Source organism: Rhincodon typus, unplaced genomic scaffold, assembly GCF_021869965.1.
Source record: "Rhincodon typus isolate 14 unplaced genomic scaffold, sRhiTyp1.1 hic_rhity00000677, whole genome shotgun sequence".
Lineage (NCBI taxonomy): Eukaryota > Metazoa > Chordata > Chondrichthyes > Orectolobiformes > Rhincodontidae > Rhincodon > Rhincodon typus.
The window spans coordinates 37765-50000 of record NW_025966315.1 but is presented as its reverse complement, the minus strand read 5'-3'; the positions used below and the strand labels follow the sequence as shown (position 1 = coordinate 50000).

General features: G+C 38.7%; 1 long non-coding RNA gene across 2 annotated transcripts in view; it reads left to right on the top strand.

The window, feature by feature from the left end:
• The first annotated feature begins 4350 nt into the window (after nt 1–4350).
• Nucleotides 4351–12236, top strand: part of LOC125488398 — a 22925-nt gene continuing 15039 nt past the window's right edge. Inside the window, exon 1 of one of the 2 annotated variants that reach the window (XR_007266310.1) lies at nt 4351–4561. This is a non-coding gene — a long non-coding RNA (uncharacterized LOC125488398). The remainder of the gene's footprint in view (nt 4562–12236) is intronic. The other variant, XR_007266309.1, reaches the window with a different exon arrangement.

The window sequence follows — 12236 nt, the reverse complement described above, 5'->3', positions numbered from 1 at the left end:
CTGTTTGTGAAGGGATGAATTGAAGCTGTAGTAGCATTAAAAGTTAACAATTTGTGTTTTTTTGTTTATCTTAGTTTAAAAACTGTTTGCAATGAATAGCTGTTTTCTTGTTAAGTACAAAAACCTTGTGTGTTTTCCATTTGTCTGATTTCATCAGTCAGGTGAAAGGGGGATTTTGGATTGTTGGATTACAGTTTTTAACACTTGTGATGACCTGTGATTTCCAGAGTACTACCCCAGTGGGTCATGCCGTAAGGCCTACACACGTTTTAAACTGAAAAATGGAGGCTTAGACTGCTTTGTTACAGAGAAGCAAATTTTTTTATAATTCAAAGGAATGTGCAGCTGTGTGGTTACTTATTGGTTACTTGTTTTTAAGAAACTGGATACTTTTGAGACATATTGGCTCGAAGTGTTTTTGGTGTTACAAAAAACCTAGCCAGCAGCGGGGATTGGATTAATCCAAAGTAGCGCTTTGGATGATGACTTTGCAAAAAGCAAGAAAATTTCTAATTCAAGCCAAGACCCAAGTCCACCACATCAGCTGCCATGCTGAGGATTCCAGCAGTTGGCAATGAAGTGATATTTTACCTATATCATCCACCCACAAAATTCCTAACAAAGTCTGTCTATATTATGTGTGGTAAATGTATACCTTTGTGATTGAAGGAGGTGTGGTTTATTTTTGCATTAGTAATTAATAATGTCTTTGCCATATTAGAGGACACATACTTTTTTTTCATTAATGAAACCTGGTGTGAGTTGCTTTTATCTTGGATTATGGCCATAGTCAAGCATTAATCATCCTAGAGAAGAAATTGGTCATCTTTCAGGAATCTCTAGAGTAAGGGAGGGTCCCAGAGGACAGGAAAATTGCTAACGTTAAACCCCTGTTTTAAAAAGGGAGTAAGGCAAAAGACTGAAATTTACAGATTAGCCTAACCTTGGTCGTGGGTAAAATTAATGAGTCCGTCGTGAAGAATGAAATTTCTGAATACTTGGAAATGCATGGCAAAATAGGGCAACGTCAGCATGGCTTCATCAAAGGGAAGTCATGCCTGACAAATCTGTTAGAATCCTTTGAGGAAGTAACAGTTAGACCAAGGAGAGCCAATGGATGTTATCTACTTAGACTTCAAGAAGGCCTTGGGCAAGGTGCTGCACAGGAGGCTGCTGAGTAAGATAAGGGCCCATTGTGTTCGAGGCAAGGTGCTAGCATGGATAGAAGATTAGCTGCCTGGCAGAAAGCAGTGAGTGAGGTTAAAAGGGTCTTTCTCGGAATGGCAGCTGGTGACCGTGGTGTTCAGCAAGGGTCAGTGTTTGGACTGCAACTTTTCACTTTATGCATTAATGATTTAGATGAAGGAACTGTGGGCATTCTGGCTAAGTTTGCAGACGATACAAAGATAGGTAGAGGGACAGGTAGTATTGAGGAGGCAGGGAGGCTGAAGAAGGATTTGGACGGGTTAGGAGAGTGGGCAAAGAAGTGGCAGATGAAGTACAGCATGGGAAAGTGTGAGGTCATGCACTTTAGTAAGAAGAATAGAAGCATGGACTGTTTTCTAAATTGAGAGAAAATTCAGAAGTCTGAAGTGCAAAAAGACTTGGGAGTTCTAGTCCAGGATTCTCTCAAGGTAAACTTGCAAGTTGAGTCAGTAGTTAGGAAGGCAAATGCAACTTTGGCATTTATTTTGAGAGGACTCGAATATAAAAGCAGGAATGTACTTCTGAGGCTTTATAAGGCTCTGGTCAGGCCACATTTGGAGTACTGTGTGCAGTTTTGGGCCCCATGTCTCAGGAAGGGTTTACTGGCCCTAGAGTGGGTTCAGAGGAGATTCATGAGAACGGTCTCAAGAATGAAAAGCTTAACATATGAGGAACGTTTTAGGACTCTGGGTCTATACTTGATGGAGTTTAGAAGGATGAGGGGGGATCTAATTGAAATTTAGAATACTACATGGCCTGGACAGAGTGGATGTTGAGAAGATGTTTCCATTGGTAGGAGAGATTAGGAGCCGAGGGCACAGCCTTAGAATAGAGGGAGGAGCTTTTACATCAGACATAAGGAGAAACGCCTTCAGCCAGAGAATGGTGAATCTATGGAATTCACTGCCACAGAAGGCTGTGGAGGCCAGATCATTGAGTGTATTTAAGACAGCGATAGATAGGTTTTTGATTGTCAAGAAGATTGAGGGTTTCTGGGAGAATGGGGTTGAGAAACTTATGAGCCATGATCGAATGAATGGTGGAGCAGACTCGATGGGCCTAATTTCTGGTCCTATGTCTTATGGTCTTATTTTACTCTTCTATAACTTGTGGACTAGTGGGCTTGATTTCCAGCACACTATTCTGACCAGAGTCATGGCAATAGCTAGTTGTTTTGAAGTTGTGAACGAGGAATGCAGCTGCTCGATTACAGAAATTCCCCTCTACAATTGTTCTGTAACCAGAATCAGGATGTCTGCTTACAAACGTTCCTTATTATTGGTATGCCTACACCACGTGGACTGCGTCAGTTCAAGAAAGCAGCTCGCCATCACCACCTCTCGAGGGCAATTAGGGATGTGCAATGAAAAGTGTGTCTTTTAGCCTTTTAGCTTCAAATCTCAGTGGAGTAAATTAAATGGTTGCTGGTTATTTGCATCACTTGCAGAATTTCTTCCTTTACTAGCCTTTAATCTTTGACGTACAAATTTCAACTCTGTATTCAAGTAGATTTCCATATTTCAAACAGGCTAAGGGCTCATGGTTCAAGTTTTTTGCTGCAAAAGTAAATTGTTATTTTGAACAGGCGGCCAATCAACCTGGCTTTCTTTCCTGCAATTTTGTTAGAAAACTGGCTTTGAATAATTAGTTTATTGCTAAGCACTCTTGACATTCAAATAGAAAGTCAGCTTAACCTTGTGCAAGTGGAGAAATCAGTGGTACAAATTCATAAGACAAGCGTGAGGTTCTAAAAGCTTCAATTGCTGAAATAAATTTTCTACAAGACTGTTTGGGTGTAGACTATAAAGGCATGTCTGACTTGTACTGTGGTCCATCTTTTCAATGTTGTGTCATAAATTTAAAAGGTAATGAAGTTTTACATGGTAAGTAACTTGAAATCAGAAAATGTGAGAATGACCTGCACTAAAATGTAGGGTATAATTTGGATACTTCTACTGAAGAACAAATCACAAAGAAACCCTCTACAGCCAATCTCTTGTTATTTATGGATGTGGCCTTATTTCTGGTAAATGCAGGCAGCAAGATCAAAGTGCTGCCAACATGAAAACATCACTTAGCCTCTTTATGTACGGTCTTCAGGTCAGTGAGTTTCTAATTTCACAGCAGAGATGTCTGGATGAGCCACCTTCCCAGAGGAAACATTAGTCCACAAGCCAATGCTCCCTGATCTTGTACAACGCGATAGACAGCCAAATGGTTTTAAAAATGGGAGAAACCTGCAAATATGCTGGCCAAGAGACATAAGCAGAAAAATTAGTTTTAAATGTCTGAGAGGTGAGAATAAATAAATGAGAAATTCACCTGCTCCCATGACCAACAGATCTACCTTATGATTCTTATATTAAATTGGAGAATATTTTCTCAATTATGTTGTCTAATAAATAATTCCGTTAAATTACAACTGTGTGTAAGTTGATGTGTCCTTTTTAAGGTCACAGTTGCTGTATTTGCTGAGCCAATTAGAGCCTGATTGCAAGTCACTTAGTGACCTTTTCCATATTTATCCTCTCGCAACATGAGAGGAATTTGTGTGTAATCTGAAGTGGATCGACGTATCCCAATAATATTATTTACATACGTGATTGAATCTGCCATGATGAAATTAGAAGTCATGCCACAATTTTAATCTTTTGATTTTAATTTGTTTTCTTCTCCTTTCGAAGTTTACTGAAGGTGTTTCTCACTATTCAATTTTCACTATTCAATTTTCTGTTGTTGCAATTCATTCCTGGGATGTGAATATTGTTGGCCAGCTTTTATTGCCCATCTTTAATTGCGTTTGAGAAGGCACTGGTGGACTACTTTCTTGATCCACCAGGCACTGGCTTAAGTGCAGCCACAGTGCTATTACAACATGACATTTCAAGATTTTGGCCCAACAACGAAGGAATAAAGTTGGTATATATAAATCCATGTCAAAAGAGTTGTGAGACTTAGAGGGGAATGTGCAGGTCATGTACCTGCTGCCATTGTTCTTCCAGGTGGTAGAAACCAATGGTGTAAAAGGTGCTGTGAAAAACTTTCAAGTTGTTTAGTGTATCTTTTAGATAGTCATTTGGTAGTAAAGAATGAATATTGCTGACAAAAGACATATTATCAAAACTTTTTGTTTTGTACTCTTCAGTGCAGCTCAAAGGAAAGCGCCAATGTAAAGAGACAATAAATTTTGTATTGTTTGAGAGAAAAATGGTGAATAATTAGCAAGTGGACTCTTCAGTAGAGACGGTTCTATGGAAAATGCATCAGTTAATGATGACTGACAGCTTGCCGCCTACCTCTGTTTAAATTTTAAACAAAGCAAGTTGACTACGATGGGTCAAAAGAAATGAATAAGGTAATGGTGGTTGCCTATTTTCTATTGAAACAAGCACTGAGTTTATATGTTTATTTCTGTCTGCAAAGAATAAATCATTGTATTAATATATAGCTTCCAGTACTTGCAAGTGTGCTGCTAGCCTGTCTGATAATCATAAATTGGTTGTCAGCATAATTCTTCAGCAGTCTGCTCTTGTGCAGTATAAGTGTTGGTTTGTCATTAAATTGGTATTTCTTGAGTGGTGTTCTAATAAGTGTAAGATGAAAGGTTTTGACAGAATTTTTTTAAAACTAATACTCAAATTATGAGATGTTCCATTGAGATAGTGAATCGTTTGGTGTTACATTTGATCCTGAGACAAGAAGAGCAAAAGAAAATGTTGTCTTGGGTCATTTTTCATAATCCATTGCCTCAAAGTTTGTGTGACTTGCTTCTTGTGCACACAGTAAGTTTCTATCAAATCTCATGTTTCATTCTAGATTACAGGTCCAACTTGTCCATGCTGACCAGATATCCTAAATAAATCTAGTCCCATTTGCCAGCATTTGGCCCATATCCCTCTAAACCCTGTCTATTCTAAATGCCTTTCAAATGTTGTAATTGTACCAACTTCCACCATGTCCTCTGTCAGCTCATTCCATACATGCACCATCCTCTGCATAAAAAAAATGCCCCTTAGGTCCCTTTTAAATCTTTCCCCTCTCACCTTAAACCTATGCCCTCTAGTTTTGGACTCCCCGACCCTGGTGAAAAGACCATGTCTATTTACCCCATCCATGTCCCTCATGATGTTATAAACCTCCATAAGGTCACCCCTCAGCCTCCGATGTTCCAGAGAAAATAGCCCCAGCCTATTCAGCTTCTCCCTATAGCTCAAACCCTCTAACCCTGGCAACATCCTTGTCAATCTTTTCTGAACCCTTTCAATTTTCACAACACCCTTTCTAAAGCAGAGAGACCAGAATTGCACATAGTATTCCAAAAGTGGCCTAACCAATGTACTGTATAGCCACAACGTGAACTCCCAACTCCTATACTCAATAAAGCACTGACCAATAAAGGCAAGCATACCAAATGCCATCTTCACTATCCTATTTACCTGCGAGTCCACTTTCAAGGAACTATGAACCTGCATTCCAAGGTCTGTTTGTTCAGCAACACTGCCAGGACCTTACATTAAGCGTATAAGTCCTGCCGTGATTTGACTTTCCAAAATACAGCACCTCACAATAAATTAAACTCCATCCGCCACTTCTTGGCACATTGGCCCATCTCATCAAGATTCCATTGTACTCTGGGGTAATCTCCTTCGCTGTCTGCTACAACTCTAATTTTGGTGTCTCTGCAAACTTACTAACCATACCTCCATGTTCATGTCCAAATTGTTTATATAAATGACGAAAAGCAGTGGACCCAGCACCAAGGGTTGTGTCCTGTGGCTCATGTGCGCTATCTAGAATCAAACTGAAAGATTGGTAGTAAAAACAGATAATGTCAGGGGAGGGAGAGTGCTTAGAACTGCAGTGGCCTCAGTGCACCAGTGCATAAGTGGGCCTCATGAAGCGTATTTTCCTTCTGTCAAAGGCCCTGCCATAAGGATTAAATATTTTCTGTTAACATGTTACTGATGAGAGCCTGCCAACCTGGATTAACAATATGTTTGTCATATGACCCAGAACTAGTGACTATGCCTTAGTTTAAGGTGGTTCCAAAGTGTCGTATAAATGAAAATTTAGAACCAACTTCAATCTCTGTGAGTTGCCTTCTAATCCAATATCTGGAAACCAGAATATTGTTGATAATTTAACTAGCCAACATGGCACAATAATAAACTAAGTTGTAAATCTATCATTCAGAGCTGGAATCTCCAATTCTAATGCCTTGGGAACTAGGGAGATAGCAGAAAGCTTGCTGTTTTCACTTGTTAAACTCCCAACATGATGCATGCTTAACCTACGCAGAGCCATGAGGTCTAACTCAATTTAATTAAGTCAGATGAGTCCTGTTGGGAAGAAAGTGAGTTTTCCCTCGAGGACAGACAAGATCTCTATAGATTTCCCAATAACTACTTTTGGACGTTTAATAATGTGCTAATTGAATCCTTTACCTGTCAATCACCTGATTGACCAATTAACTGACCAAAAAACATGTATTTGGATGATAAGTTAATGGGCTTCGTTAACATATTGTACTGGGGTGAAGCTTCGAGATTCAGCTGTGGAAGCCTGGTTCATAACTTGGAGTTCCAGATTCCCACCAGCCTCTGAGTGAAGTAAATACCTCTCAGCCTTCTAAATATATTCCCCTGGTCATTGATCCCTTCACCTGTCTGTTCCACCTATGCCCTTCAATGTTATTGCGCCCCCCCACCTCTGGTCTCACCCACTTCAAGACAATAACCCTGGTCTAACTGATCTCTCTTCTAAACTAAAACTCTGGTAAATCCTCTCCAGTGCGATCACACCTCTCACGTAATGTGGATTCCAAAACTGCACAGAATACTCTAGTCATGACCTAACCAATGTTTTATATAGTTCCAACATAACCGCCCTGCTTTTAAACTATATGCCTTGGCTAATAAAGGCAACTATCATATATGACTTATTAGCCACTTTATCTACCTGTCCCACTACTTTAGGGGACTGGTGGACATGCACACCAAGGTCCTTCTGATTCTCGGTGCCTTCCAGTGTGGTACCGTTCATGATATATTACCTCGCCTGGGCTATCCTGCCCCAGTGCATCACCTCACACATGTCGAGATTGACTTTCATTTGCTTTTTTGCATTTGCTTCCAAATTGTTTTTAAATAATTAACCTCCTGTTGCCACGAGTCAAAGGATACACAGAAAAATGTATCAATATACTACATTATGTACAAGGCATTGGATGTAATAGCTCTGAGTCAGAGGTTTGTGCTTTGAAATCCCATTTCAGATTTTGAGTACCCAACTTTGGTTGCCGTTTAATTTCATGTAACGAGGGTATATTACATTGTTGGAGTTCAAGAGCTTTCCTCCAATGGGATGTTAAACAGTGATTCCTTCTGTTCCAGTTCCGCTACTTGGAGGGAATTCTTCCTTTACTGTGTGATTGCTGTTCTTTAGTGACAGTTGAGCTACCAGCTCCTGATGCAAAGAACTTATTCATAAACAAACAGCTAGCAATCCCAATACCATCCTTATGGTTTGAGCAAATCTGCTAACTTCAATATGATAGAAAGCTCCATCTCCCTCACATTTTCTATCCTTGTATTTGTAGTTCCCTTTTCCTGTCTCATTCATTTTTCAATTTTTGTAAGTGTTTCCTTCCCTCTGTCCCACTTGTATGTACAACCATGAGGAGGTGCTGGTGTTAGACTGAGGTGGACAAGGTCCAAAATCTCTCAACAACTAGGTTATAGTTCAACAGGTTTATTTGAAAACACAAGCTTTCAGAGCATAGCCGCTTCGTCAGGTGAAGGTCTACACTCTGAAAGCTTGAGCTTACAAAGAAATCTGTTGGACTATAACCAGGTGTGGTGTGATTTCTGACCTTGTATATACAACAAGGTCATAAGCTCCTGTAATTTGTTTTTACATTATTCCCATTAAAGCTCAGGATACAAAATGATTACGTTAGCCAATGGGTAGCAAGTTGAAGGTAGATATCGCAGGAGACTGTGCATGAAAGAAAATGGGTGGTTGGGAGTTGGTCTTTGGGTCAGAAAGAAGCAAAGGGATGCTTAATGTTTCGGTTTAACATATGTGATGAGCAGGAGCTGGTATTTAATGGGCTGCCTGTGGCTAGCGCAGGATTTAAGAGTGGGATGAGCAAGCATGGGCCTGACTTGACAGGATGGTGATTGGGAAGCTTTTCGGAAGCTAGAAGCAAGAAGCAAACAAGATGGAAGTTCAGCCCATTGGGTAGTGAATATGATTGCTGTATTGTACTAAAGTTAATGTAAAGATCAGAAACTCTATAAGACTTCAGGAACATTGCCTGTTTGGGCTGAATTGGATTTCTATAATTAATTGAAAGATTTGAATTTAGTTGGCAACATTCCATTGTGTATTTGTGATTTCCATTTCAAATTACCCATGCTGGTTACTGGCATGCAAAGTAATAGCAATGTAACACTGAACAGAAATTGATGTGCAACATTGTGCCAATGTGGAAAATGTACGTCATGCTATTTTCAGCTTGTTTTGGCAGAAATTAGTGTTGCCATCATTTTGGATACAAGTAAATGTCAAATATATACAAGGAGCCCTAGGAGAACCCTCCTTGCAATGCATTTCTGGCATGTGTCAAGGAATGAGGTTGAGCTGAGAGTACTTGATCTATATAAAAATGGAATAAGTGCAAAACAAATTTCAGATGAGGATTTGCTTTAAAAGCATTACACAAGACTTCAGTCAAAGCATCAGATTTGAATATAATCAGAATGTATAAATTCAAGTGAGGAATCTTTAGAAGTGGAGGTATAAAGCTAAAGTTGCCATAGTCTTATTAGGCCATAGGGCTCCTCTCTCATCAGAGAAACACGATTAGATCATATTGATGCAGAAAGAAATGTTCCAAGACAGTGAGATTGAAGGTGTAATCAAATTGGCATTTTTACAGTGTTGGAAACTAGATATTGAAATTGGATCAAATAAATAAACTGACTGGATGGAATATATGTAATTTTTATAATTCATGAATGTACTGGGTGAGATACTGGGAATTTGATGGGCAAAGGAGTAGAGACAGATCTAGCACGCTATTTAATAAGGGATCAGGAATTTGGAGACCAAATAGTCTGTCATCAGTCCAGTGACTATTCTGGAATAAAAAATTAAGAATAAAGCTTTGAAGAACTGTGAACCAACCAATAGCATTTTACAACCAATGAATAATTTTCGGAAGTAACTTGTCATACAAGTGAAATGCAGAGAAGTATGAAGTGATGGATTTAGATAAGAAGAATGAGAAAGGCCAAGGGAATAAAGACTTATGGGACAAGCAGAAAAGTGAAGTCAATGTCATTAATTGAGTTTTTTGAATAATGGAGCAGGGATGATGGGCTGAGTGGCCCACTCTTTATTATCTTATACTTTTGAAGTATAGTGATTGTTGTAATGTAGGAAATACAGCTGCCAATTTGCTTACAGCACACTCCCACAAATGTCAATGATTGATAATCAACTTTTGTGATGTTCATAAAGACATCGGGGATAACTCCCTGTTCTTCTTCAAAATAATGCCATACAATTTTTTACAACTACTTAAGAGAGCAGACAGCGCTTCATCCAAAGATGCAAAGTAGTGGAAGACTTTGGAAGAAATAAAATTATTGGTTAAGACAAGCCATGCCAGAGTAGTATAATACAAATGTTGAACACTAACTTTTCAATAACGTTTTGCTAAGATACCTCCGAGAAAACACATTCATAAGTTTAACTGACAGTGTGTTGAAGTGGATTGGATTATGAATGTGGAATATCGGGGTATGTAGAGTAGAATCCTGCAGGGTTTACTGTTGAGATAACATTATCTGCAAGAGGGTACCTGTAGTGTCATCTCAAAGATTGGAGATGACAGAGTAGCAGGAGTGGAAGACTGACAAGGTTTGGGGAGAGTTGAATTGATGGAATAATAAATTGACAGCTGCGGTAGATAAAGTCATGTTCTTAGAGATGGCAAAGGCAGAGAGATTATAGGATTAGTGGGAAATTGTTGAACAAGATGGATCAGGACAACATCCTCTATATCGTAGGAAATTAAGTAAATGTCTGTCAATAAAATTGAAGTACAAAAAGAGGAATGGAGAGAAGATCAAAGGAAGAGTTGGCCTGAAGACCTGTTACCAGGTTTCCTAATTCTGCTTCAAAGCATTGGAAGGAGTATAGGGCCAGACAAACCAGTAAGCAGAGAAAGTGACAATAGCGAGACTGGTATGTTGCTGCTTTCCTGAACCTAGTGTTGGTGGGAAGACCTGTTAAATAAATCTTGTGTAGAGCATACACATCCTGTTCGCAAACCTTACTTCTGTTGTATCAATTAATGTCAGCATTTGCCCTCATAAATTGCCAAATTAGTTGTCAACGATCAGTGTAGTTGTGGATTCTTACACTAGGCAACTCCAGAGCAAAATTTAGAGAAAGTTCTCGCAACACCATTGTCACCTTGCGTGTTATGATAAAATTAGGTTTATCAGCTAACTTTAGACAATGTTACAGTCAGTTTACTGGTAATAGTTAAAGCACGCAGCATAATGTTGTTGCTCCCATTGACTACTGCACTGGAAAGGGCCTACTTACTTTGCACAGATATCCTGCTGGCCTGTTTCAACAGCATAATAAATCAACTATGTTCACCACATAGCACAAGGATTGTATCTGATGAAAAATTATAGCCTGTTTCCTCTTTGGGCATCATGCATAGTCGAACATAGCTAGGCTACAAGATTCCACCTGTCGTGTGGCTGTTTTATATACAGCATATCTAATGGGCAATCTAGTTCTCTAGACTTGAAATAAAAATAATCTTGACAGTATATTATAATTTATTAACTCAAAGTCTCTTAACTTGAGTTTTCAGATCCTATTATTAGAAGATAATAGATTCCCTTTTTTTCTTTTTAGAATAATGTATTTTAAAAATGAGAAACAAACAGTTCAAAATTGCAATACGAAAACATTGTGCAAGACGATGACATGTTGTATTCCCACTTTTAGTGTATATAAAAATCCCAACTGTCCTTTATCCAGTATTTCAAACATTTTCTTGAAATTTGCACTTTTTCACAAAACAGTTAGACAGTTGACTGCTACTATCCACTGATTTCAATTTGGAAACCCGTCAACCTCCATTATCTGTTTTAAAGCTGTAATATCAATGTTCAATCTTTTATCATTCAGGCATTTTGTTGAGTGTACACTATCTCACACTGGCTTCTTATTGAAGTAGCATTCAATGGGGGTTACTGCTGAATTTCTTTTTAAAAATTTCTTCCAATATTTTCTACCACTATCTACCACTTCAACAGAAGCAAGAGTATCTGTTGTTAAAGCAGTTTTTTTTAATTTATTTCACTACTTTTCTGATCTATTTAGCTTCACAAGCTTAAGGGCAATATTTTGGGCAAATTAAATCAGGAGCAGTATCATTTGAGCAGGAATTCCTGTGTATGAGATGGTTTTCTAAAGCAGTGCATTAAGGAACCAAATGGAGAATAGGCTATCCAAGATTGGATGTTGTGTGATGAAAAAAGAACAATTGACAGTCTAGCTCTGTGAGGCCCCTGGGAATAAGTGACCATAATATGACAGAATTTTTCATTAAGGTGGAAAGTGACAAAATTGATTTTGAGACTAGGGCTCTGAATCTAAATAGAGAAGGCTGCACTGATGTGAAGTGTGAGCTAGCTGTGATAAATTGGTGAACATTACTTAAAAGGATGATGGCAACTAGGCAATGGCAAACATTTACAGAGTGCATAAAAGAACTGCAACAATTGTTCATTCCTGTCTGGAACAAAATAAAACAGGAAAAGGGCCTAGAATTGGTCAACAAGGGAAATTAGGAATTGTATTCAAACCAAAGAAGGGGCATACAAATTGGTGAAAAAAGCAGCAGACCTGACAGTTGAGAGCAATTTAGATTTCAGCAAAGAAGGACAAAGGTAAAATAAAGCAAAGAACTACAGAGATAACAAGGTGTAGAGCTG